The 27,797-nt window shown below is 38.8% G+C and overlaps 1 pseudogene; it reads left to right on the top strand.

Moving 5' to 3' along the window:
* The first annotated feature begins 5,283 nt into the window (after nucleotides 1–5,283).
* On the top strand, nucleotides 5,284–7,303 carry LOC149145936 (uncharacterized; annotated as a pseudogene).
* Nucleotides 7,304–27,797: the final 20,494 nt, after the last annotated feature.

Here is a 27,797-nt window from a genome sequence, read left to right as displayed (position 1 = left end):
GATGTAATTAATGTACTTTTATGACACTTTTACTCTTATGTACCTCTTCTAGAAGATTCATTCATGAAAAAGGTGAAAATTAAATGAATGGATTGGTTTCCTAGCTTATAGAGGCAAGTTGTTTTGACTGCCTAGTTTGTAGTGCTTAGTTTAGAAGTGGTTGAAACAGCTCCTAGGATAGTGAGCTCGACCCATGGAGGCAGGGAAATAGGTTATATGATCTATATTATGTACTTTCTTGCTCATTTTCATGGTTGGACTCTTGAGGGAGAAGCTATCATTGTATTATTCATTGTATCTCTGCAATTTTTGGCAAAGGAAGAGCAGGGTTTTGCAGTCCTCTTTGGGATTCTTGTGGACTCATGTGTTGATAGTGTGTTTCTCAATGTATTTGTAAGCTTGTTATGTGACTCATTTCCTTTCTTTTACTTCTGCACATTAAACAAATGAAGTGTTAAAGTAAGAATTCATGCCTGCCATGCTCTGCTTTTAAGTTTGTTTAATTTCAATGTTTTCTACTGTCTAAAGAGAATTCAAAGTTATTGTTTGCTCTCTTTAGCTCCTCACCCTTCATTCCTGACCATTCACTTCAATCAAAGGCATCAATACTGTCTCCTACCTCGCCCCAAAGAACCCCCTGCAGAAACTGTGTCCAATCCCCGCACCCAAAATTGCCTTCTCCTCAATTTGCCACCAAAAACCCAAAAAACCCCAAATCAAACTCTTTGATCAGTTTACTAGCCTAATATTAGTGTTACCTTATTGGTCATCTCATCTATTGAAGATTTTACGAGATAGACCGGAGAGAGCCTTCTCCTGCCCCGTAGGGCTAGCTACGAGGCTAAATGGTTTGATGTTGCCTTGAGGTTTACCTTTCTCAGCCTGAGGTGAAATTTCAAGCGCTAACAGTTTCTACAATACTGAGGGCCATCATATAGCTTGACCTAGATACTTGATTTTATTTGTCTCCATCAAAGTCAACTTTGGAACATTGAATCAAGTTGAAGTCATCCACTTGTGAATATTTGAGTCAAAATTCTTGAGTTGCTTCCAAGTGCTTTAGAAATATTTTTGTAGAAAACTTGTCCTTCAAGAGGCTTTTGCATAAATCTGGAAAGAATTCTAACAACAAATGAAATCTTTGGATTGGTAGTGGTGAGGTAGATAAGACTTCCCACAAGCTATTTGTACTTAGTTGCATCCGTAAATTCATTTCCTTATTTTGAAGTAAACTTCAAATTATATTACAATAGAGTAGATATGTGATTGCATTTAGACACGTGAAACCTAATCAACAATAATATAATGTACTTCTCTTGAGAGAGGAATATATACTTTGGATGTTGGATCACTTTAATTACCAAGTAGTAGTGAAGGTATCCCAAATGTGTCATCTCAAAGCCCTTCTTAAACTATTTACTTACATATGCAATATATTTTTTAATAGATCATCTAGATAAACCACGAGATATAAAACATTTTTGCCATTTTTCTTGACAAAAAAAGTTTCATCATCGGGATTAAAGTTTTTGAAATTCAATTTCATAAGTTGTTCAGTTAGTTTCCAATACTAGGCTCATTGTGCTTGCTTTATACCATATAAAGATTCGATAAGTTCATATATTGTATGATTCTCTTTACAGCAAAACTTTATGTTTGAGCCATGGAGACATTTTCTTTCAAGTCTCCATTCAAGAAAGTAGTCTCCACATCCATTTGATGAACTTTCCATCCATTTTGAGCTTCCAAGATAGAGATAGTTTAGATGGTGGCCCATTTTGTCATAGAGGCAAAATTATTTCAATCCTTATTTATGTGAAAATCCCTTTTCCACAAGCCTTGATTTATGCTTTTCAAATGAGCCAGCTTATTTTTACTTGTTCTTGTAGACCCACTAGCAAACAATTAGTTTATTTCCAAATGCAGGGTCAACCAACTTCCATGTTCCATTCTTTATGAGATCATCATACTCTCTTTGCATTGTTTCTTTCCATTCGTCATGAGAAACAACTTATTTAAAGGAAGTTGGCTCAAAGTTAGTAGATAAATTCAATTCATAATCATATGAAACATCCATGTCATCTACATAAACTGAATCAAAATTATGTACATCACCTCCATCTTGCCTAGTGGAACCTCTAGTTCTTGCCTTTCCAATGTCATCAGTATGAACACATTCAAGTATTTTGGTGAGACATTTTAGGCGAACTTTCCAATATGGTCCAGGTTTATCCACTAATTGAGATGGGGTTGGATCAATATTTATCCTTCTAATCCTCTCAATCACATAACTCAAAGGGTCTTCCTGATCTGAGTAAGTGGTTCGAACTTTGTGAGGGGGAGAGAATGTTTAAGAAGAAGATTTCATAGATTGATCCAATATAGGGATTTCCCCTTCAAGATTTGGAATCTCATTATCAAATTCATGATATGTGTTTACATGATTGAAATTATCAAAATTAACAACTCATTACTCAACAATGTTGTTAGTCTTAGAAGATTCAAGAAAAATCACATCTCTAGATAAAATAAACTTCTTGTTTACCTCATTGTAAAGATGATATGATTTACTGGTATCTAAATACCCCAATAAGATGCACTTGCAATTTATTTTATCTAGACGGTGAGGAAGGATTTTATATATCACTGCAAGACATAGAAAGAGAGAGAACATAAAAATATGATAAAAACCCAATTCTTTATTAACTGGGAAAAGAACCTTTTATAGCTACATCGAAGAATAATTTGTCCTTTTGAAAGGTGAGGCCCATTATTAATAGTATTTTCAGTACCTACTTGAGTTTCATCATTCAATCCCATAGGTAAATACAATGGGTGGGTGTCACTTTCCATTCAGATAAATCCTCCTTCTTAGGGAACAATGGTCCCCACTGTTAAGTTCCCTCATTAGAAGCTTATGTTGAATGAGCCAATTAAGAGAAGGGTTTTGTGTGTTCAAACCATAACCATGGGTTTGTGGTTGACCCATAACCAAGTGATTACAATGTTCCAAGTGCCAATAAAGACAAGGGCTTTGTGTGGTTTACCCATGATCCGAGATCTTTTCTTCAGTGATGTTAAACACAAATGCTCAAAGAGCATGAAAATACCATAAATGCAAAATCCAAGAAGAAGAAACACCAAATGAAGACATTATAGACAATGCACCAAGATTTGTTCACAAAGTTCACCCACAATGTTTGAGCTATGTTTCTGGGCCTAACTTCAAAGTGGACAAGCCTCTATATTATCTCAACCAAATGAAAGGCAACTACTTGGAAAAATACATGGCAATACCTCACTTCTAGGAGTGACCTAAAATTTTGCTACCCATATCCCAATTCTAACTAAATTAGTGGATTCCTTGCGAAACTCTGAGAAATGAGTATAAAATTAACCAGGTTTTGTAAGTTTCACATCTAGGTCCCCTAAGGAATCTTCAAGATGCCACAACAGTCAAAATATTCCTATAGAATATTTCCTAGAATATACCAAGAATCTAGCCCAGAACAGACCTGGTTTTTTGTGCACAGAATTTTGCACTCTCCGTTTCGTCATGTGCTACCAAACCCCATCCATTCAAATGGTAGGAGTTTAAAAGCGTATGGGGTGATGGACATGCTAAAGCCCACTCTGCTAGCAGATTAGTTGGCAGACTAATATTAGGTCATTGTTGTTCGGGAGGTCCCAGGGTCAAACCCATGGGCCTCCCTTTCTTTTAATCTATATGCCAAAACATTGTTCAAAGTTCATGTGGTGCATATGTTGGAATAGGTATTACCGTTGGGTAGGTCGATCCACTTGGCCAACCAGAGGGTGCCACGTGACGCTTAGTGATTCAGCCACATGGCGACTGCTGACTGGTCCATGTTACTACCATTGTGTGCCACTGGACGCTGACACGTGATGTCGATGTCACTTGCCAACTATGCTCTACCTCATCACCGCTTGCTGATTTTTCTTGCTGATTGGGATTCCACGTGGCATCATGTGGGAGTGCCACATGGCACCCTCTGGGTCCCACTTGCACAAACCTTTTTGTTGTTTGTGCCAAACTTCAAATGAGCATAACTTCCTCATACAAACTCGAATTGAGGTGTCGTTCGTGCCATTGGAATCATCTTGACAAGATTTACGACTTAGAATTAGTTTTGATGATATTTGAGGAATTCAAATTTTGAGCCTTTTTATATCCTCTTGGATCAACCCATAATTATGTGTTTGTGGATGACCCATAACTGTGTGTTTGTGGATGACCCAAAACCAAGTTGGTGATGGCAAGCTTGGAGAAGGATTTTGTGTGGTTGACCCATAAACATGATGATTAAAATGCATCAAGTGTTGATGGAGAAAGGTTTTATGTGGTTGACCCTGTTACCACTGACAAAATTTCAAAGCCAAATGTCTGCAAATAAGCACATGAATTTTTTTTTAGCAGTTTCGCAGCGCTACATGTTTAGGTGGTTTCGTAGCGTGCTACGAAATTGGGGATTTTTTCGAGTTTTCATTGAAGGCCAAGTCTGACTTTAATATTCTACACAGGGTGTGCTCCTTCTGGTATACGGACCAATTGGGTTATGCATGAGTACAGGCTTGAAGGTAAACAACTGAGATATTCCGATGTTGTTCAGGACTCCTATGTAATCCTCAAATTATATGAGAAGAGTGGCCCAGGTCCGAAAAATGGGGAGAGAAGAAGATTGGAGTGAAAATACCAATGAGGATGTTATGACATTGCCAACAGTAACAGATGTTTCTCCACGTGCTGTACAACTTCCAGGTGTTCATATACCAGTCTTCGAGTAGCTTCTACCTCGACTTTTACACTGTTGTTATGAAAGCACATGGCAAGCATAGATGCGTGGCGTTATGGGTCTTGGAGCTTTGGTTGGAAAAGCTATTGTCGAGACTTTATGCCTTTTTCAAGTCCGGGCAATAAGCGGTCTAGTATATGTGTTGGAGCGACTTCCTCAGCGTGCCAAGTACAGAGCAACTGGAAAAGGATTTGTTGTCCATCATATAAAATTTGCAGAGAATTACAGGCTTTACTCTCGCAATCATTTTGTCAAAGTGTTTGAAGTGATTTTACTACTTATAACAAGGAGAAGGTTATTCTTGTTTATGGTAGAGGTTGGAGAAAAGCCGTGGTAAAGGTGTAAGCCCCGATGAGGTCGTTGCCATGGGTGCTGCCATTCAGGGTGGTATACTTCGTGGTGATGTGAAAGAGTTACTTCTTCTTGATGTTACTCTGTCGTGGGAAATTGAAACTCTTGGTGGTGTATTTACACTGGCATTGCAGATTTTGTGCCTCCTGACATTGAAACTGTGGGGTATCGAGTATTTCTGGGCCACAAACAGTATTTTGTTTCTTCTGATGTTGGATGTGGGAAGATGCAGTGGTATGCATTCTACAATGAACCAGCTGGAGGTGTTGACCCTCCAAATGGAAGAAAAGAGAGACTATTGAAGCTATTTGGACATTGGTGTGACAAAGTTGTGGATTTACTCACGGCAACACCAGAAGAAAGGATTCTACGCCGTGATATATGATAGGATACCGATTATGACGTGGAGTAAAGGCCGCGTTACCCTACTGGGTGATTCTGTTCATGCCATGCAGCCAAATTTGGGTCAGGGTGGTTGTATGGAAATTGAGGATGGCTATCAGCTTGCTTTAGAGTTTGAGAAATCTTTGAAACAGATTTCTGAAACCATTGACATCTCAGCTGCCTTTAAAAGATATGAAAATGAAAGGAGACTCCGAGTTGCTGTGATATATGCATTGGCACGAATGGCAGCAATAATGGCCTCTACTTACAAGCCTTATCTGGGTGTTGGACTTGGACCACTATCGTTCTTGACTAAACTACGGATACCACATCCAGGCAGAGTTGGAGGGAGGTTTTTCATAAAGATGGGAACGCCTCTAATGTTGGATTGGGTACTAGGAGGTAACAGTTCAAAGCTTGAAGGACGAGTTCCGAGTTGCAGGCTTAGTGAGAAAACAAGTGTCCAGAGAAAAATAGATCAATTAAAAGATCCTTGTACAGTATTATGGGGTCAACAATTCAAACAGCATCCACAAGCTCATTTCATTAACAATCGTACTATGGAGGTGTTTCGTAAACTAGATGGTTTGTCTGAGGAGATTGAAGAACTTCAACCCCCTGTGGAACAGTGGAGAAGATTCATATATTGCTCTACGCTGTCTGGCCCCATTCTAGGGACCGTCGATCATATGCAACCTCATGATTTCAAACAAACGAGGAGCCCAACCTGTGTTGCCCATTTTTCACAGCACCGTCTTGTTCCTTTACTACTAAAAAGGTTGGGAAGGCTAGGTTTTAATATTTGCACTGGGAACAATTTCTCAAATGATGGATTCCAAAGTTACAATTCATGGGTTGGAAAAATTAGATTGGGTCACGAATGTATTTCCATCAATCCTACATCAGATGGAATCAGGGCCGCAATTTGCTCTGTCAAGGATGAAACAAAGGTCAGAGTGAATCTTCAGTGTAATGTTTTAATTGGGGCTGATGGTGCAGGGAGTACTGTGAGAAAGTTGATGGGAATAAATATGAAAGGTGAACATGATATTCAGAAATTGATCAGTGTACATTTCATGAGCAAAGATCTTGAGAATTTCCTCTCTAAAAAGATGCCTGGAATGCTATATTTTGTTTTCAATCCCAAAATAATTGGTGTTGTTGTTACTCATGACCTGTGCCAAGGGAAATTTGTACTGCAGATCCCTTTCTATCCTCCTCAGCAGCATTTTCATGACTTCACTGCAGAGGTCTGTAGGAAATCAATTCTTAATTTGGTAGGTGATGACCATGTAGACATAGAGATCAAATCCATAAAGCAATGGGTAATGCATGCAGAAGTTGCTGAAAAGTTTTCCTGTGGTGATGATCGAGTCATACTTGTTGGTGATGCTGCTCATCGCTTTCCTCCAGCAGAAGGGTTCGGAATGAACACAGGCATACAGGATGCACATAATTTAACATGGAAATTAGCTTCTGTCCTGAATGGACATGCCTCACCTGCTATACTTAGCACTTATGAAATGGAGCGCAAACCAATAGCAGAGTTCAATACCGCATTAAGTTTGGCAAATTTCAATGCAGCAATGTCTGTTCCCTCTGCACTGGGGCTTAACCCAAATATTGCAAATTCAGTGCATCAGGCAATGAACAGTGGCATTGGTTCTATTCTTCCGAGTGGGTTGCAAACAGTATTTTTGGAGAGCATTTTTGCATTAGGTCGTGCACAGCTAGGCCAGTTAGCTGCTGAATGAAATTGAGGTTTTGTTCCAAATCTTGTTAAATTTTGCTTAGTTGTATTGTTTTGAAGACATATAGATCTCTGCCACATGTAAAGGAGGTTTAAAGAATTAAAGGTCCAAGCAGAAAATTCCCCAAGGCAAATACACACTGTTCTAGCAAATTCAGCAGTTTCGTAGCGCGCTACGAAACTGCTGTAGGTGTTGTTTTATAATGAAGACAAACAGTTTGATGGGAGGATCAGAAAATTTTCAAAGGAAACATCTGAGGGACATTTAGGAAACCACATGAAGCTAGCATAGCCATTCAAATGATGACAGGTGTACCTTTTTTGTAAAGTGAAGTGTTTTGTCTCGAGTTAAAAGTTTTTATTATAAAGGCACTTTATTACCGGTCATTAGGGTTTGGAAGGAGTTGCATACGAGGAGTTTTGGCTTGCACACCTGTTCATCAACGAAGCTTCCAGCACATTTGGAAATATGGTGATGCTCATCATTTTTGGGATATTAAAGAGCTGGAGACATGCTGCTACATTTTCGAAGAGGTAGTGGAAGACTGGAACCGGAAAAACAGGGGTTTTATCCTAATATTATTGAACCATCAACGCATTCAGCATCCAAAGCTAGCCTGGAACATTGAATCCTCTTCTCAGCTATCTCGGCCAAACTGAAAGGAGACAGGTGTCAAGAAGCAAGAAAGAATCATTCTACGAGGAGGATAGAATTAGAGTTTTAGTTTAATTAGGACTTTTTAAAATTCCAGTTTAGCACTTATTGTATTTAATGAGTCAGTTAAATAGCAGATAGGGGTAATTAGTAGCAGTCATCGAGCTCCCCTCATGTTGGAGGAGGAAGCTCAAAGTAGTTAAAGATATGTTTCTATATATAGATGAAACTTGGATGTAATGAGGGTTGGATATTGGAGAAACAGAGTGTTATTTTGGCTTGTGTACAAACTCATTTTCAGTAATACAAGTGACTGCTTTTCTTCTCAGGATTCATAAAGTGTTTCAAATGCTCAAGATATGTGGTTTTGTTTTATCCTTTATGTTTTTACAGTTGTATAGATACACAATCACTCAGAATTCACTTTGCTGCTCTGACTTCCTGTGTGTATTTATAAGCTGATGTTTTTATGAGATGTGTTTTGAGTATTTAAACATTACATGCCCTGACTTCTATGAATGAGTAGTGTTATAGTTTACTGAAGGATGATTAACTCCATAAGCCCAATGGAAGTCTGTGTAATGCCTGTCCAGCCAACATATTTGTTAAATTTACTTTGCAAGAGTTAGCCATCTCATCAATAGTCAAAATCAATAACCTTTTGAGAGAGCCCTCTCAGGCTAAGGAGGCTAAGCCTTAGTCAAAAGTCTGGTTTGAAATAGTTGCACAGAGTCTACCTGGTCAGCAGCCTTCCAGTGCTTGATTTTGTGATAACAGACCCATAAACATGGCGAATGAAGGTACGAGGGCAGAATTACCCTGTAATGTTTTATCATATTGTCTTGTTCTCTCTCTTTTAACGTCTTGTGGTGATATCTATACTCCTTCCTATCACCATCTAGATTAAAAGGGTTATTTCCCCCATATATATAGTTTTTCTCATCTGTCATTTTATTTGCTAAAACCATTCATTTTTCTTGTAAGTGATACAATACTTTATATGTTTGATTTCCTTTAAGCGTTTATTCTTTCCTTAGATATGTTTCTTGTGTTTTCTTCTAGCTAAAGGTACTTCTTTGGCTGACTACAATTTCTTCGATTTGGCTGAAGAATGAATCTCCCCCTATTATCAACATCATCAAATTCATTTTTTACTTGCCCCCTTGGAGTACACGTCTCTCTCTTTCCTTTTTCCTATTTGATGTGTCAATATGTCTCTATTGTTGCATTATTTAACTAAAGTGCTCTTTGATGTAGTCTTGGGATGTGCTAAATAAACTCTCTTTTCTTATTTATTTGTACTTTGATTTCTATATTATGATTCTCCTCTGCTATGTTGATTTGTAAGTTGTTAAAACTACTCTAACTGTTGACTTATTCAAACCAACTCTTTTGTCCCTGAATGAACACAAACTTGTTTATGTAGTTCTCATCATTTGGAATTTTTGTCAAATATTTTCATTTTTCAAAAGGTATTGTACTTGATGTTGATTTGAAGTTCATCATTCACTTCACTCCCTTCACATGACAATAGTTGGATCATGTCTATCTTTCTTCTCCTTTAGCTCTCACTCTTGTACTTTCATCTCCTTGATGGCACCTTCCACTTTTTGATTCTATACTTTGATTCACAGATGTGTTGTCATGTACATTATCTCCATAGTGCAATTTTCCTTTATTTTAATTTCATTGAAGACATACACATTGTTTGGAGACCTGATTGCATTTTCTACTAATATTCCTGAACCTACTTTTCTTATTTCACATCCTTTGGAATTGAATGTGAGATCATACCCTTGATCAACCATTTGACCTGCACTTAGTAGATTGTGCTCTGGTCCTTAAACAAGCAAAACATTTGGTGTTTTTTTCCTTCCATTATCATGATTTATTATGCCCTTTCCAATAATCCTTCATCTATCATTGTCTCCAAATTACGCGACCTCCTTTAACTTCCTTAAGAGAGAGAAATTTTTGTTTATCACGTGACATATGATTTGAGCATCCATTGTCAATATACCATTGGATTTATTTTTCTTGAACACATAGAGCCAGCTTGCATTCTTTACATTACCCTTGCTTCCTTCTCCATATCTTCATAATTTAATTTCTATTGATGATGATCTCTTCTCTTCTTCTTTGACCTTGAGGCCTTAATATGCTTCCTCTGCAATCACGAGATTTTTGTCCAAAATTGTTTCACTTGAAAAATTCAGTGTGGTCCAATAAGGGAGAAAATGAATTAAGGTTCTTGATTCCATCACCGCAATAATTTCCAAATCTGATAGGGTTGTTCCCTGAGGTATAATAAGGACTTTCGTTGCTTCTTGATCTACAATAGTTTGCTGAGTGGCCATATTTAAGACAAATAAAAAAATATCCATTAAAAACATATGAGTACCTTGATACGAAGAGTTTCTTGAAGGAATTTATCATTTTGAAGGAATCAACTTGCTTTGGTTGCTTGCTTGAGTAAGTTCAAACTTTTATTTCTTTCTTACTCCATCTCTACATATGGGATTGACATGATTTTGTTTTAGTTGATCCTCACCTTATTTCCTACTATTTTTGTGGCTGGTTTGATCAATATTCTACTTATCATTGCCATTGTTTATCACTATGTTTGATTGATTGTTGGTTCCTTAAAACGCATTAACATAACTCTTAGTTTCTTTTGTCTTTTATGTGTTTACTCCCAATTCTCTCTTGACAATTTCATGATAACTAATGCCTACCTTAATAAAAGGAGATATTTGGAAACTGAATATATCTTCTAATTTTTCATAGCTCTTTACAAACTTCAACTAATCATTTTCTTGTTCAAGATCATTTCTCAAGGAAGCAATCTCAGCTTCTAAATTCTCACAATTTCCTTCCTTTTCTTCCAACTAGCTTGTCACCACTTATTTCATTTCCCTTACTTCTCTAATTGAGTTTTAAGGATGACAACCATTTTCTCTGTTTCATAAATATCATGATCTTTATCTTCACACTCCTACAATAGCTCCTTTTGACTTTTGTTTATTATTGTGAATCTCTTTATCTCTTTTGAGGCAACAAAAAACTCACCTTGAAAATATTTCTTACCTTCAATTTCCTCCTCTGCATTTGTCTTCTTTTCCTGGTTATCTTTATTTTGTTGATTAACAGTTTGAGCATTGATGACTAGAAAATCATTCTTTATCATCATTTCCTTCATATTTTTCATATGTATATCTAGAAGTAAAATGACCTTCATTGCCACAACTAAAATAGAGTGGAAGATTACCTTTGCCTTTGTTGGTTACTTTTGATATATATTACACTACATATGATTTATCTTTCTCTTTGACTTCTACTTCCATGGCTAGAGAATGTCATTTGTGTCATCATCTAATACATATCCATTACTATCCTTCTTATCCTTTTCATCACCATTTTTGTCTATCTTAGCAGTTGGACACTTAGAAGCATCTATGGCCATGAGAAGGAAATATTTCTCATTATCTTAATCAAATTATTGTTCATCCTCTTATGTTGATGATTTGTTGTCCTCCTTAGAATAGATATATATATTTTTTCCTTAAAGTATTTTTCTTGTTGAGTTTCCTATATTTCTTCTTTTCTTTTTCATCACATTCATTATATATCTTTCTATAGAGGCACTTAGAAGCATAATGACCAATTTGACCACAATTAAAACACTTGAAAGGTGGCTTACCTTTATACTTGTTAGATCCTTTCTTTAACTTCCTTGCGAACCATGTTTCTTCCTCATCAAACTTAGAGCTTGAATAGTCATGATCATGTGCCTTCCTTACTACTTTGAAGGTTGCTTCACTTGATCCTGACTTCTACGTAATGGTTCTCATATCATAGGCTATCGAGATACCATGAAGTTGATCCATGGATAATTTTTAAGATCTCTCAGTTCTTCCATGGCTGAAACTTTTTCATTGAATTGAGAGGGGAGAGATCCCAAAATCTTCTGAACTACTACAACTTCATCAAGGCATTTAATAATATTAACTATCTTATTCACGCGAAGGAAGAAGGCTATTATGTTTTCATCTTCTTTCATCCTTAAAATTTCAAAATCCATTCAATGAACTTGAATTTTAACTCTATTTACCCAGTCATGTCCTTCATATATCTTCTGTAATTTGTCCCATATCTCCTTTGTTGGTTTGCAATGCATAATTTTGACAAATTTTGACGTTGAGAGGCCACTAAGGATAACATTCTTTACTTTTGCATTATATGTGAAATCTAGTTTGTCATTTTTATTAATAAAAGGGCTTTCTCACTCTTTATATCCATTCACCACTTCATATAAACAATTAGCACCAAGAGACATCAAATATGTCGTCATTCTCACTTTCTAGAAAGCATAGTTTGATACATTAAAAAAGTTAGCTCTATTTGTGAAATGACCATCCTAACTAACCATGTTTATTGTTGGATCTTCCTTCCAATGGTTAGATTGTTACTGAAGGAACCTACTTTGATACCAATTGTTGGAATTAAGATTATACTAAGAGGGGGAATGAATCAATATAATAGCCAATTTACACTTTAAAACAACTCAAATCATATATTGCATCAAACACATAAGCAACACATGAGAACACTAGATGTGCATGGAAACCCTCAAAGGGAGAAAACCACAATAATTATTTGAATAATTTTGTAGGAACCAACCTACTGTTACATCAATTTACTGGCATCGACTAGAAGGAGACATCAATCCCTTGATTTATAGACACCAACCTGAAGGAGATACCAATCCCCTGATTTATAGGCAACAACTCAAAGGAGACACCAATCCCCTAATTTACAAGCACCAACCTGAAAGAAACACCAATCCCTTGATTTACAGGCACCAACCTGAAGGACACCAATCCCCTTATCAATTCTAAGTTTTTTTGTATGCTATTTTCTTCACAATTATACACTCTACTCTTTATTTTGTACTTTACAAATTTGTAATTGCACTTTTCTCATCATAGGACTGATTTGGTCAAATATTTGTTCTCTTACTTGCTTCACTACTCATTTTTACTTTAACACTTAGTATCATACAATAAAAACTTTTACTTAACCACAAACATTCCTCATCTTGATCATCTCAAGCCACAATACTTCGTACTTCAGACAACGTTACAGGCATAAATCTTCTTTTCACGTCGCAAACTTCATAAGACCCTTCGGCACTCTTGTTTGGATAGATTACATGACTTTTTCAGACTTCATCTTTAGATTTATTCATGCTTGACCCAAATAATTTATTCTTCTTCGCACTTTCTCTTTGTCTTAGACTACCACTCTATCACAGCACACCCACACTCACATAACTACCTCTCCTTATTCGAGTTATTTATAGTAATTATTTGGATTTGAGACCACACCTCATGGAGATGTGATCTGAGTAGACAAGATGAATTGAATCCCCTTTTGGGGCTAATATTATGGGATTCCCAAAAACCATGGGCAAAGGCCATGGGTTTAAGTAATTTGGCGCCAAAATAAAAAATGTCACAAGAACTTGTATATCCATATGACCCAGATACTAATTTCTGATAACTACTTAGCCCCAAGGGCTAAATCACCATGCTCATGCTATGACCAAGTGGTGTGACCATGGTAAACAATTGTTTAGAAGATCTAGAATCTAGGTCCTTTCATTAATAGGGACATGCTCTAAAACCTCATATACTTGAATCTGCTGACCAGCTTCAAAGGCCCAATAATCAATCCCGAATGACCTTATGCTAGGACCACATCAATAACAAATGCCCTAAAAATCCTTAATTCAGTTTTCCAACAAATCCAAGGTCTCGGTACAACGGATACATGGATACCTGGATTACTTTTATAATCCTTTAGCTCCAAGTGTTGAACCATTAGTCACCCATGACCATGAGTTGTGACCTTGGTCTTTTGCTTGGAACCTTAACTATCCATATCATATACCAAAGACCCATTATACTCCAGTGTCAAGTGTCCCCTTACAGGTATGATTAGTAAACTAGTAGACATATCATTAGCTGGCAGATTCTACAATTGACGACATTTCCCCATCATAATGGAACACTACATACCAAAGAGCTCTAACTTGTTTTCCATTCTAGTACCATGATACCTCAATACCCCGATCCTATCAAATGACAGAATTTCCACACGATTGTCCATGATCTATAGTTGATGGTAACTTCCTCATCACACTGGTACATTACATGTTTACGAAGTGCTTAATTATTTACATATATTCCCGATACCTTGGCACTATGATATACCAAACCACTGCAAAACACTTCCCCTATGAAAAACCATCACAAGCTAGAATCTCAACCATCCACATCAGATACCGGGCTCTTCCTCCATATTGTAAGGGGTCCACTATAACACGTCCTAGTGCAATATGCATAAGAACGTAAGAGTTGAGCCCTTAGCTCTTTGTGACCAAGGCACATAACCACAACCTTTTAGCCTTTTGGCTAAAAATAATAAAACAGGAAAACATTGTTGATCCCAGTCCTAGTACTATTCCTAAGACCTCTAGGTTTGCCACATCAAATGGATGTGCACCAATCATTGTACGCCACATGGTCCATTTTCCATGTTATTGGCCACATCATATTCCATGTCATTTGTCACATGTCAACTTCTAACACTGCCATGTGTCACTCAACAAATCTCTATTGGTTGGCCAAAACTTCAATTTTTCCTCCCACTTGTGACTCGCTACTACAACCACATCATCTTTCAGCTATGTCATGTAGGATGATTGCCTATTTTATGAAATTATTTATCAATAAAGCATACGATGCCCAATAACCCTGTATAGGACCTACAATTACTACATCATACTAGATCTATGCTTGTGTCACACTGGGACACTCAATCAATAAATCATTTGGTGCATGCCCTAACATCAGTTGGGACCCATTGTCACATCATATTTCTTCCACTTTTCATGATCTACTACTGCCACTTGTCATCCATAAATTGTCCAGTTGGTCAACCAAAAATTACCAAAATGAGTGCTATGTGTTGCCACCAAAGGCCACCACGTCATCAATCCTACCAGTTTTCATTCACGTGACTACCATTTGTGTGTTGACTCGGCATCACATGTACATCTTCTAGGTAGAACAAGAAACCAAAATCTAGGTCTTTTGGAAAGGTGTTTCTTTGTGTATGACCGAATATCTAGATACCTGGATATGAATGTGGACCCAAATGACCTAGATGCCCAAATAAATTTTTAGAAATATGGATGCCCGCTTTCCATTAAATGAAGAACAAGTGGAAGGAGTATGCAATTAATCTGGACCAGTAATTTGACTTGTTGCACAACCCATCTTCTGAAGTTGTGTCAACTTTAACAAATTTGAGTTGTACAATAAATTTTCTCCTTTACATTTTGCTTTGCTACTTAGTCCCCTGCTACTTTATCTCAGGCAAGCTTCCTCTTGGTCCTAACATCAATGAAAATGTTCATCTCACTCCTTATCTTTGACATCAATGACAACACTTTATCCAACACACATGATCTAGATGGATTACCTCTTAAGCAACATAATCCTCCAATTCAAATCATGGATTGGAAACAACATCTTCCTTTAACTGGTAAAAGATTACTGCACTAGGTTCCTCATCTTGCACCTCTATATTTTGCTTAAGATCTTATGCTTTCTGTTTAATAGCTTCTAGTACTACACTCTTTTTTTCTTTCGAAACTAGTGATGGGAGAGTTTCTTTAGAGGAAAAACGGGTTTGATGTCTCCTTGGTATACTTTAACAATAAGTACCTTGTCTTCATCCTTACCCTATTCCTACTCAAGCTCTTGAGCCCTTCTTCTGGCTCAACCCCTATGGATTATAAGCTCTTCTCGCATGTTTTTAAAAACAATTACATTTTCTTCATCTTCACCTTGTTCCTACTTAGGTTCTTGAGCCATTTTTCTAACTCTGTCACTTGTGAGCATAGGTTCTTCCTCTTGGCTACAAAGGAGTTCTTCCTTTTCTTACCTTGATTCCTAATTGTGGCTTTTTCCATATGTTTTTTCCTTTTAGATGTCTTGGAGCTAGTAGCCTTGGGTGGAGTGGTTGTGATTTCCTTATAGGGTTCCTCATTTTATACAACTCCCTTCTTATTACTTAGGGTAGTCCTAGCTTCAATATCTTGGGGGGATCCTTCAACAACTTCCTAAAGTTTATTCCAAAATAGGAAATGGTCATAGGTTTGGTTTCTTTTCTTTAATTTTTCCACAATCATCAATTTAATGAGCCTGTGGTGAAATAAACTTCACTCTATGTTGGTGGAGTGGATTTGAATGTGATTTTCCATCTTAAATAAATTTTTCCATAAGAAAAAGGGAAGGATTATCTTGTCTCCTTGAAAATGTAATAAGAAACGCATGTGATACCTCCCTTCACACGTAATAAACTTCTACATAGTGACCAAAAACTCTCTCCATTCCTCCTTTAGTCATGCTTGTATGATTCCCCTACTCCAACCAAAGTTTTCCTTAGTTGGAAGCAAATAATAGCTCCAATTTTGTCCCTTTACTTGCATGTTTTTTAAACCATATTTCACCTTCTTGTGGAAGCTCAGTCGTCAATTTTATTGATTCTTTAGATACCGTGAGTACCAGGTTCCCTATTCGAGCTCTTTTCACATCAAAACTATTATCAAACATCCTAGTATCTTTGTCATTATATCCATGCATTTTTTCACAAAATGAAAACTAGTTGGCCTCCTAAAACAATTCTTTACTCTTAGGATTTTTTTCAAAATACTGAATTCCAGTTGATTATCTTTGTATGACTTCCGTGACCTTCATAATTCTTGTTGTTTGGAAATTCATTTTGTTCGACCTTGTTCACAAATTGCAATCCCAGAGAGGGAACATAGTGGGGGTTGGAGTTGTAAGGAGGATGGATGACTTCATAGTATCAAACACACTTGGTGAGGTAGTTGAAGGTGGCGGTCAAGGTTTGTTATGCGAATTAAGTGGTTGATATAATGATTGATTTGAATCATATTATGATTTAAATCACGCTAAATTATGTGCACATACTACAATTGTCTCGATAATCATAAGGTTGGGTGGTAGGGTGTCTTATTTGACAAGTATAATGAAATGATGTTTCATAATGTCAAGTTGAGGTATATCATAATCTAGGAGTGATGTTTAATTCCTAAGACTTCAATGAAAAAATTAGGTAGAAATGTCACACCTTAGTATAGTTGTCTTTTTACATTATTTTTGCATGGTGCCCCAAAGTTAGTGTATCATATGTGAAATGCTACTGAAAATTCATTCAATGTTAATAGCTACATGAGGTTTTTAATCTCTACTACTTAATTTCTTTTTAGAAAAAAGATCAATGTTCTAGAATGTTGTTGGATCCTGAAGCCTTGTTATGGAGTTGGTTATATCTGAAAATTTCTATATTGTTGTTTTGAAGAACTTGAAATAAGATTGCATCTCAATTCTTTATTAGAATGTTGCTCTAAAATGTTGAATAACAAACTGCAAAAAAGGACGTTGCAACCATGTGCTTTGACAAAATACCTCTACTTTAAATAATGGTTGTGAGTTTGGTTTGCAATAACAAGAGAGCATGAAAACATCACTCTTGTCAAAACCTAAGTGCCCAAACTAGTCCATCAAAGGTGGAACTATGCTAAACATTATTATGCTACCATATTTCAGTTGGTTGCAGTATACTACCATAATAGAGTCCTCCTCTTTAAAATGATATGCTCCTATGTGATGGATTCCTAGGATGGCTATTTTGGTGGATTTTTATTGATTGTGCTTGATACATGATTTTGAAGTGAAATACTCTATTGGAAGTGAAGATCTAAATTCTGAGCATATCTTAACGAGGTAATAGTTTCCAAATTCTGCTAAGAAGTAAATATCAAATATCTTTCATGTTGTGTTCTGAAATGAATTGCAATGACCCTTTTAACTAGTAGCCTGCTGAGAAAAATTCACAAGCTAAAGTCTGTGATAGGATGCTCCCCAACTACGTGATTCTCCTTGCGTATTTATTAGAAGGCTCACTATATAGAAATGTTGAAACTTTCTATAGGAATAGGAGATCTCCATAATCATCTTGTCTACTGTTGTAAGTAATCATATAGATATTTCTTATATGTGGTTCACAGACCATAAAGATCAGTGATCGTTACATCCACAGTGCATCCACAAAATATTTGTACTAGGAATATCCACCCAAACAGATCACTTCCTGTTGGCTCAACCACATAACCTGGCCATGAGAGTGTTGGGATAATTAAACCCATGACCTCTTAATAGTAAAGGTGCTTTAACAATAGGGACTCGACCAATTGAGCTAACCCTAGTCGGGCTTAATCATGCATAGCTTTCATCATGAATTATTTTTTTTGTAAGCCAATTAACACATATTATTTTTCTTCACTCCCACTTATTTATTCATTCATTTATACTAATCTACCATATGTGGAAAGGGAAACCATTCTTTAGGTATAGGATTATTTCTAGTGTATCCAATTATAAAACAAGATCTTTGTCCAAATTATATCCAAATCTAAAAAATATACCTTTATGATTGTAAGGTATGGGAGGATAGTTGCTTATCAAAAGTTAAGATTCATTGAAGAGTGGAGTTGTATCATGGACTAATGCTTGATTAGAATCATGTCTCGATGAATTCTTTGTCCCCATACCTCTCTTCACTTGTCATGCTCTAGATTTCTTCTAAAGATTTCTCCTTCTGAATACACTAGGGATCTGGTGACAAATGTGAAGGAAATTCTTCAAATTTTGGCTCCAATGTTTCTTCTTCATCCCCTATGGTCCATGTAATCTAACCATAACAATCTTCCTCCTCTTGTACGTATTATTTGAGGGTTCTTTGTTCTTCTTGAAAGGTAGTCTCATTTATGGCGATAAGATTGGAGTGTTGACAAGGATTTGAGAAGACCCTACTAGGAGTGTACCCTTCTTTTGCTTAGTAAATTCATGATCATATTTAGGTTTCTCCTTCTGGTTTAGAGTTTATGCTCATAATGGATTAGTATCCAAATTTCTTATAACACCTTAAAAACTTGGATCCAAAAAAAATCACACCATTCTTCATGTATTTGGACTCCTCATTCTACTAAGACCTTGCTATCACCACATTAGTTATTCTTCATGGGAGTCTCTTTTTACCATGAGATAGTATTACTAAGAAAATGAAAAAATAGACTATCAAAGCTCTAATCCCTTTAGCATCTCCTCAGGAACAACCTATATGTGCAATATCAAAGTATTCAGACTATATTTGCTAGAAAGATTAATAGACCACTTGTAGGAGTCAAGATCGAACATTGAGGCTAAGATTGTTTGGTTCATCGAATGGTTCAAACAACTCAAGTAGCTCTACTAAGCGCCAAACTCAACAAGGTTTACAATTTTGAATCCAATATAGAAGATCTATATGGTCATAGATTTTCATCCTAAAGACCAAAAACTTTCAAAAGATTCCCTGAGTCTATGCCATCCAAATTTCTAGTAGCACACCACACTCCACATAATGAACAGTGAAACATAAATAAATAATGGACTTTAAAAGGTGATAATGAATTGATCTATGACATGGAAAAGTAATCAAGATTATATCTAAAGTGTAAGAGTAAGTTAAATAAATAACATTATAGTGTATTTCAAAGACAAGGGGCCCACCTAGTTGAGAATTAACTATAGAGAAAACTACAGTGATTGACTTGTAATCAAAACATCATTGGAAAATAATAGCATTTGTATTCACAGGGAGCTCAACAAAGATACAATAATATAATATTCATGTCTCATTAAAAATCAATATCACCAGCTCTATTTCATGATTACACAGATCTCCTATTGTAATCTTTTCTACATCACATGACACCCTTCCTTCCATTACAAAAATGCTTATAAGGTTTTCATTTAATATAGGGAAGAGATTCATCATAACTACTCAATCCTATTTCCTATCTCTATGGATCTTGTACTTTTCATGCTTGAAAATAGAAGACGGTAAGTAATTTGATTCCCTAGAAAGAGAGTCTATATGGAGGTAGTTTATGAGATCTGTCATAAATAGACGTCATAATATTTTATTTAGGTGCCCAAAATCTTGTGCGTTGTCAATGGATGATTATCCTTTGATCATGGCCTTGTGGTATTTTTGAGGGGTTCTAGAGATGGTTGGATAACAACGAACGACCTTGATGTCATCCTTAATAACAAATAGGTGTTGGAATTCCTCCTAAAATGGAGCAAGTGTTCCAATCATAGAAGTGCTACCACAATTTTGACTTCTACGGGAATTTAGGTAGCAACTAGATTTACTATAGTAAGTTGTCTCACATCTGTCACACATACATTTGTAACATAAGACAAGTTCTAAACTAAATGTTCATCAAAATATTTGGAAATAAACTCAAAGTTACTAATGGATCACTTGAATGGTCTTTCTCAAGGATATTCTTCATAAAGAAATAGACATGGTAATAAAAGGTTGATAATAAAGAAGTTGATGGCATAAAGAGAAGCATGTGGTAGTACAAATATGTGATAGAAGCTAAGCTTAACAACAATTGAAGAGAATATATATGTCTTGTTTTAAAAAATGTTTTGATGTAGTCTATGTGTAGTTTATGTGAAAAATATATGTCCTTCTCATGCTCTAAAAGATAAGACTCCTTGTGAAATATGGTATGCTTTCATTTCTTTAGTAAGGCATATCAAGGTCTTTGGTTCCATCTGTTATACCTTGATTCACAATGAGAAGAGAGACAAGCTTCATGCAAGGATTCAAAAGTGCATCTTCTTGGGGTATTCAAATACAATGAGGTAAACCAGAAGTTTATTTATTTTTTCTGGACATGTAACTTTTCTTGAATCTTCCAAGACTAATAATAATGTTGAGAGGCAACTTGACCATTTGGATAAATTCACTCATGTAAATACATATCATGAATTTAATAATGAGATTTTACATCTTGAAGAGTGGTGAGCTCCAGTATTGTAGCAATAATGCTACAACTCCTGGGGCTTCCTGTCTCTTAATTTTATCAACCCGGTAGTTCGTACAAACTTGGAAGCGACGATGTTGTATGCACAAGTACTAGCTCTTGTCGCAGCTGTCACTTGGTCAGCTGGCACAAGTCCGCTAGGGCTCAAGCCAACTTCTATAGGCTCACAGAAGAAGCTTTATCAATGATGGACGAAAGCTAGCTCAAAGAAGACTAATCTACTTGGCAAAAATGAACTGAAAGCAAATCAAAACATGGAAACCCTAGGAAACCCTAATTTAACTAGTCTAACCTCTATGATGCAAAGAATGTGAAGGAAACTTCTACCAATGATGCCATTACTTCTAATAAGTGAAAATGCATGAATCTAATCTACTTGCAGCTTAAAAGACATGTTTTTGTATTTTTTCTTTAAGTGGATGGAGTGATTGTGATTTTGTGCTTATTAGGGTTTGGTTGTGCAGATGTGATGCGGAAGGAAGGAAAGCTTGGGAAAGGTTGGGGAGGCTAGGAGAGGTCCCCAGAGATCCTTAGCATCAGTCCACAGAGGTTCCTCACGTTCAGAGGCTCAGCAACCGAGTGAGTGGCCTCCTATAGGATGTTTGCAGGGGATTCTACAGGAACCGCAGGGGTTTCTACAGGATGTCTACAAATTTCTACAGGATGGCCTACCGTGGGGGTTTGAAGTGATGGAGGAGTGATGGAATGGTGGGGGGAGATGTGTAAGGTAGGAACAACGCTGGTGATGGCTCAGGAGTGGAGAAGTAGGTTGGAGAACGAGTGTATGAAGTGGGTTGAAGGATGAAAGGTTATAACAACGAAATGTCTACAGGATGGAGTTACGTGAGGAGTGGAGGAGTTTAGGAGATAACAGAGCGGAGCAGGGGTCGAGGATGTGGTTGTATGCGTGATCAAGACGAAGAAGGAGGTAATAGAATGATGAAAAGCAGTGTAAATGAAACAAATGGCTTGTGACTGTCACCAAGATGAAAATTCATTAACCTAAGCTACCTGAACTTAATGAACAGCAAGATAAAGCGTATAAAGGAATGTGCATGAAGCAGTGATGAAGGTGTACGGTGCAAGAGTGAAGTGCATGGAAAGATCTATCATAACGAGACTATGTTGCAGCATGTATAACGTGAAGAACTGCGTATTTTTGTGGCTGGTATAGGCTGCACTCCAATCTCCAAACAGAGATGGCAGTGGAGACTTCCTCAACCTTTTTGCTGGAGCTCCAATGTATTATCAACCTGCTAATCTAACTAAACAACCGAAAGCAATTCAACCATAAACTAGTCCTATCTATGCTCATGAAAAACGACTAAATTACCAAACTGTGAATTCGAATTGCATGTGAAAATAAACAAACTCAAAGTGCTGGAACGAAATGCAAACACATTACAACACTGAGGAGATCTATTGCTCTCAGGTTGGGCCCTAACCTGAGAGCTATAGCTCCTTGAGAAAACTCAGAACTAGATCAAAATCTGCCTTCTTTATTCATAATTTGATATCATGCCAAATTGGCTTACAAAAAGGAACAAAGACCGAGTTGTGCTCAAAAATTACAATAGTAATGCGAGAGTTTCAACAACCTATCAAAGGCTACGGCCTCCATACTTATGCAAAAACGATCATCCAACAAGTGTCCTTGATTTTAGGAGCTCGGCTGTCCAACTGAAGTTTAACTTGCTGATCCTGTAGGACAGTCATAATTGTTGTTCCTGTAGAACAGTTATAACTGTTGTTCCTGTAGAACAGCTAGCTACTTCTAAGCTCGGTGGGGAGATGGATTGGAGCTCGGAGCTATGGTGGGAATCACGAGGAGGGTCCCAAGACTGTGGACATCCTCTCCTAAAAACCAGCAGTGCCACCTCATTGTCTCCTTGTCTCCTTTTTCGTTGTCTTTTTCTCCCTTTTAATGCAAAAACCTGAAATCATAATGCATTAGTCACGTAGATAAAGTGTCTACCCTTCTTCCTACAAACAACACGAATAAACTAAGAAATGCATGCATAAGCAGTAAAAAGTGAACGGTTTGAGCAAAGCAAGTAGGCCAAATGAGCCCAAATTATACCAAAAATTGGGGCTCATCATCACCCCCCAGCTAAACTATTTTCTCATCCTTGAGCAACTTTGCCCTGGCTCGTCGTCTTTGGCCAAGAACTAGAGCCCAGAGCATGCTTTTCCCCCCCTCATTTTGGTGGTTCTGCCTTTTCTGCCGAGGGTGGTGCTTCTTCCTTTCCCGTTTTTGGCGGCTCTACCTTTGCTGCCCCTGGTGGTGACGAAGGTGATGCTTCCTTCCCCTTTCCTATTTCCTTGAGTCGGGCTTCGGAAGGCGACTGGCCTATCTTTCGTGTCCAGGAAGTTATTTTTGGGCTCCCCTTTTCGAGGGTGGCTAATGTTTTAGAAGGGGTTCTTGCACTGGGTGAAGTAGGGACGTCCCCTGGAGTGGTTTGGCAGCTGGGTGGAGGCTGTGGCTTGCCCGTGGTCATCCTCTTGCTTCTCATGGCTTCAGATGGTAGAGGGGTCTCCCTCTCCCTTTTCTCCTTCGGTTTTGGAGGTGTGCTGAGGGCAGCCAGTGCCGCTGCTGCCTCCTTTTCGAGAATGCCAGCCTTCTCTTTCTTGCGTTTTGCTCTCTCAGAGCTCCTTGTAGAGGGCCCCTCCTTTTCAGATTTCGGGCTTCCTGTGGAAGACCCTGCTTTGCCCACTTCCGGGCCTCCTGTAGAAGATTCTTTCTCTGTCTTCAGGCTCTCTGTAGGAGGCTGTTTCTCAATGACTTTCGGGCCTCTTGTAGAAACCCCTTTTTCCAATTTCGGGCTTCCTGTAGAAGCCCTTGTCTCTGTTTTTGGGCTTCCTGTAGAAGCCTGTTCTCCAACGATTTTCGCGCTTCCTGTAGAAGCCTTGGTCTTTGCTCCTGGGCTTCCTGTAGAAGCCTGCTCCTTACTGATCTTCGGGCTTCCTGTAGAAGCCTTTGTCTTTGTTTTCGGGCTTCCTGTAGAAGCCTGTTTTCCACTGATTTTTGGGCTTCCTGTAGAAGCCTGTGCTTGTGTTTTCGGGCTTCCTGTAGAAGCCTGTTTTTGCTTACCTGTAGAGACAGGTGTCTCCGTCTTTGCTTGCTTGCCTGCCTGAATTTTGCTTTTTGCTTTGGTTGCAGGTGCTGTTGAGGTACTTGGGCTGACGTGGACTACCTCAGCTTTGTCCATTCTGCCTTTCATCCTCTTTTCCCTTGCTGACAGGATAGGTGTGCCACCCTTTTCTTTGTCCTTCTTTTCCTCAGCCACTGCTTCCTTGTCTTCACTGCTGGAGGAGCCACTATCTTCAATCAACATTTTAATATCCCCATCTTTGGTCAAATTGCGGAAGGATTCCCATGAGAGGGGGACCTTATATGAGTGCAATGCATCTTCCACAAGCAGTTTTATTAACCCATGGTGGGCTATCTGATCAGGTATGCCCTCTCTTAGCTTTGTAGCACACTCCATTAGGGACTGCAGGAGATAATGAGGGATGCTCAGTTTTTGCTCTACAGGAAGGTCGATTCGGTGCCTCAACTCAGCGAGTAACCGAAAGTGATATGCATACACGATGCTGAACCGGCCTTCACAAGTAATATATTTCATGATTTGCAAACTGACTTCATTCCAAGGTGGTGATAGGCTCGTTCTTCTCACCCCGTTTTTATCCTCCGAGAATTCTTCCTCAGGTGGAAAGAATTCCTTCTTTGCCTGCTGACTCAGCTTTCTCTCCTCTTTATCCCATGGCAGACCCATGGGAAGTTCTATGATCTGACTGATATATTTTGGGGTGAGTTGGAGGCTTAGACCTATGAAGCTTACTGTGGCCAGTGTCTGCGATTTAGGCTTCAAAGCCTGCAAGAATTCCTCGGCTACTTCATCATTGTAGACCTGTAGCTTATCACAAAAAGGCATCCATTGTGCTCTGGTAAAGAGCTCTACCACTGCCAGGTTTCTCCTTAATTTGGTGGAATCTGTGGGTTCCCGCCTGATAAACCCACCCGGCATGATGAACACGGGGGTTTTGACTACAGGTGACAAATGCAAAGGAGATTCGGTCTATTTCAGGCAGAGCATGCATACAATTCACAAAACACAGTCTAATTATACTGCTATCCTGTAGAAGCGATAGTATAGGCACAGTAATCCGAGATTTTTATGACCAGACTGTGAATAATGATCATGCCACCTTTGAAAGCCAATTGCGGAAGGAGTTTCAGGGTTACCTTTTTTCTGCCACCTTTTCTTACGTGAGGAATTCACCTTCCTGTAGAACTGTGTTCCTGTAGAAACTGCTTCCTGTAGGACTGCGTTCCTGTAGAAACTGTTCCTGTAGGAGCAGTGTGCAAACTTCGGGGAGGACTGTAGTTGGCCAGCGGTCGAGATGTGCTTCACCGGCGTTCTGGTAGCCGAAAGCTCGGCGTATCAACGTTTAGAGGAAATCAGAAGAGCCACTCGAGTTTTGAAGTGGAGGTTGATGAATACATGCGCATAATCTAGCCGATTAGATTTTGAATCGGCGCAGTTCGTGGCGCGGGGGGGGTGAGTTGTCCCCGCCGGACCGTTGGGCGACGTCACCCATCATTCACCTGCATATTCACTCGCTGCCGCATTCATTCCCATAGATCTGCCGCCGCCCTTTTCGGTTAAACTCGTTTCTTGGTTGACGGGACTATCTTCACGTGCGCGCTGCGTGTTTTCTTTGTCGTGGCTGCCACCCAAGCGTCCGACTATACCATAACTAGCCGACGTGGCCAGTCAACTGGCCATACGGCCGCTCAACCATTCATTTCTACGCCATGCAAACAAATCAAAGCAATACTCATGCGATTTGGTGGAAAGAAGGGTTGAGACACTTACCTGCGCGCGGCTGCACACGATTTTTTGGTTTTTGGACGACGGGGAGCGGATCTACCTGCTGCATGCGGCTTACACAGTCCCGGAGGCTCATGGTTACAGGATTCTGGCGATGGAGTGGATGATCTGGTTGCCTGCGCCCGTGTTTTGTTTGCAGAGGGCGGTGCTGTGAATGGTATCCACTCATGCAGGTTTGACTGTTACAGGATTCCCGCGGGGTGCCTTGTAACAGTCTCGCCTCCTTGGGTGCATGCTGCACGACGATGGATAGAATCTTCTGATCACGCTCCTGGAGCTTCTGATGCTCGGCATGGATGTGGTATGAGCTCTCGGTGCTTGTTTTTCTTTGACAAATGGTTTTACCACGAGAACTCACTGATCTGGTTTGCTGGTGCAGGGATCTTGGTTGCATGGCGACGAGGATGGTGGAGCAAGGTAACAGCAATGTTCAGGGGTGCCAACAGTGGCATGCATGCATCCTACCCATTCCTCAGCCGCTAGATCTCCGTTTGAAACAAATTTTTGGCCGTCCCAAACTTCTACAGGGAGTTTCCTGTAGAACACAGAGCTTCCTGTAGAAAGTTCGGCCTTCCTGTAGAAAGTCTGCACTTTCCTGTAGAAAATCCGCGCCTTCCTGTAGAAAGACTGCGCCCTCCTGTAGAAAGACTGCGCCTTCCTGTAGAAAGGCAGCAGCTTCCTGTAGAAGATTCAAACCATGATAAAATTGCACATACCTTGAAAAACATGGGTGCTCTTGGAGGAGGTACTGATGAGGTTCCTTGACAGCATGATAAGGGCCCTTGGCTGTGAGTAGAGAGGCTTCTTCTCCTCCATAGAACATCTGCAACCTGCATGCAATTTTCATATTGTGCTTATATTTTTTCTTCTTTTTTCTCTCTTTTTTTCTTTTTTTTTTTTTTTTTTTTGGGGAAGATAACAGGGGCGCCCCAAAGAGGTTTTCACCCTTGCTACCTGCCCTGAGCGCCTCAGGGAGGTTTTCACTCAAGGATCTTTTTCAACCTTTTTTTCCTTTTTTTTTTTTTTTTTTTTTTAAAAAGCAATAGGAGCGCCTCAATGAGGTTTTCACCCCTACTACCTGCCTTGGGCGCCTTAGAGAGGTTTTCACCCAAGGATCTTTATTTCTTTTTTTCTTTTTTTCTTTTTTTTTTTTGTTTTTTTTTTCAGATCTTCTTTCAGGGTGTGCCAGAGGCAGAGGCAGAACCCTTCTCTATGACCAATACAGATTTCTCCATAGTTTTGATAAACTCTTGTCTTGAGAGAGGTCTCATGTAGATCTTCAATCGATGCCCATTGACAAGCATGGGAATGGCTTCCTCATCAATCGTTCGAATGAGGACAGATCCATTGTCATGGCATTTCTCCACTGTATATGGTCCTAGCCATCTGGTTCTCAACTTCCCCTTGAAATCTTTGTATCTGGAATCATACAACAAAGCCCAATCTCCCGGCTGAAATTGCTTGTCATGGAGATGTTGGTCATGCCACACCTTCCTCTGAAGTTGAACCACTTCTGAGTGAAGGAGGGCCTGCATGCGGTGCTCATCCAGTCCATTCAGCTGCAACAGCCTTTCTTGTTGTGCATGGCTGAGATCTAGGTCTAGCTGAGCTTCCATCCTCAAAGTGTTATACTCAAACTCAATGGACAGCAAAGCTTTCTTCCCATAGACCAGCTCATAAGGTGTGAAGCTGGTGGTGGTCTTCCAAGTGGTGTTGTAGGCCCATGTGGCCTCAACCAGGCGATCTGCCCAGTCTTTTCTGCTGCTGCTCACCACTTTGGTCAAGATCCCTTCTAATTCTCTATTGGTGACTTCCACCTGCCCATTTGCTTGAGGATGATAGTGAGTGGAAGTCCTATGCTTGATCTTGTGATGAGCCAGTAAGTCTTCAACCAAGTTGGATGTGA

The sequence above is a fragment of the Pinus tabuliformis genome, chromosome X (genome assembly GCF_031772625.1).
Source record: "Pinus tabuliformis cultivar Carrire ecotype Pingquan chromosome X, CPIR1, whole genome shotgun sequence".
Classification (NCBI taxonomy): Eukaryota; Viridiplantae; Streptophyta; class Pinopsida; order Pinales; family Pinaceae; genus Pinus; species Pinus tabuliformis.
This window is presented reverse-complemented; position numbering and strand designations above follow the sequence as displayed.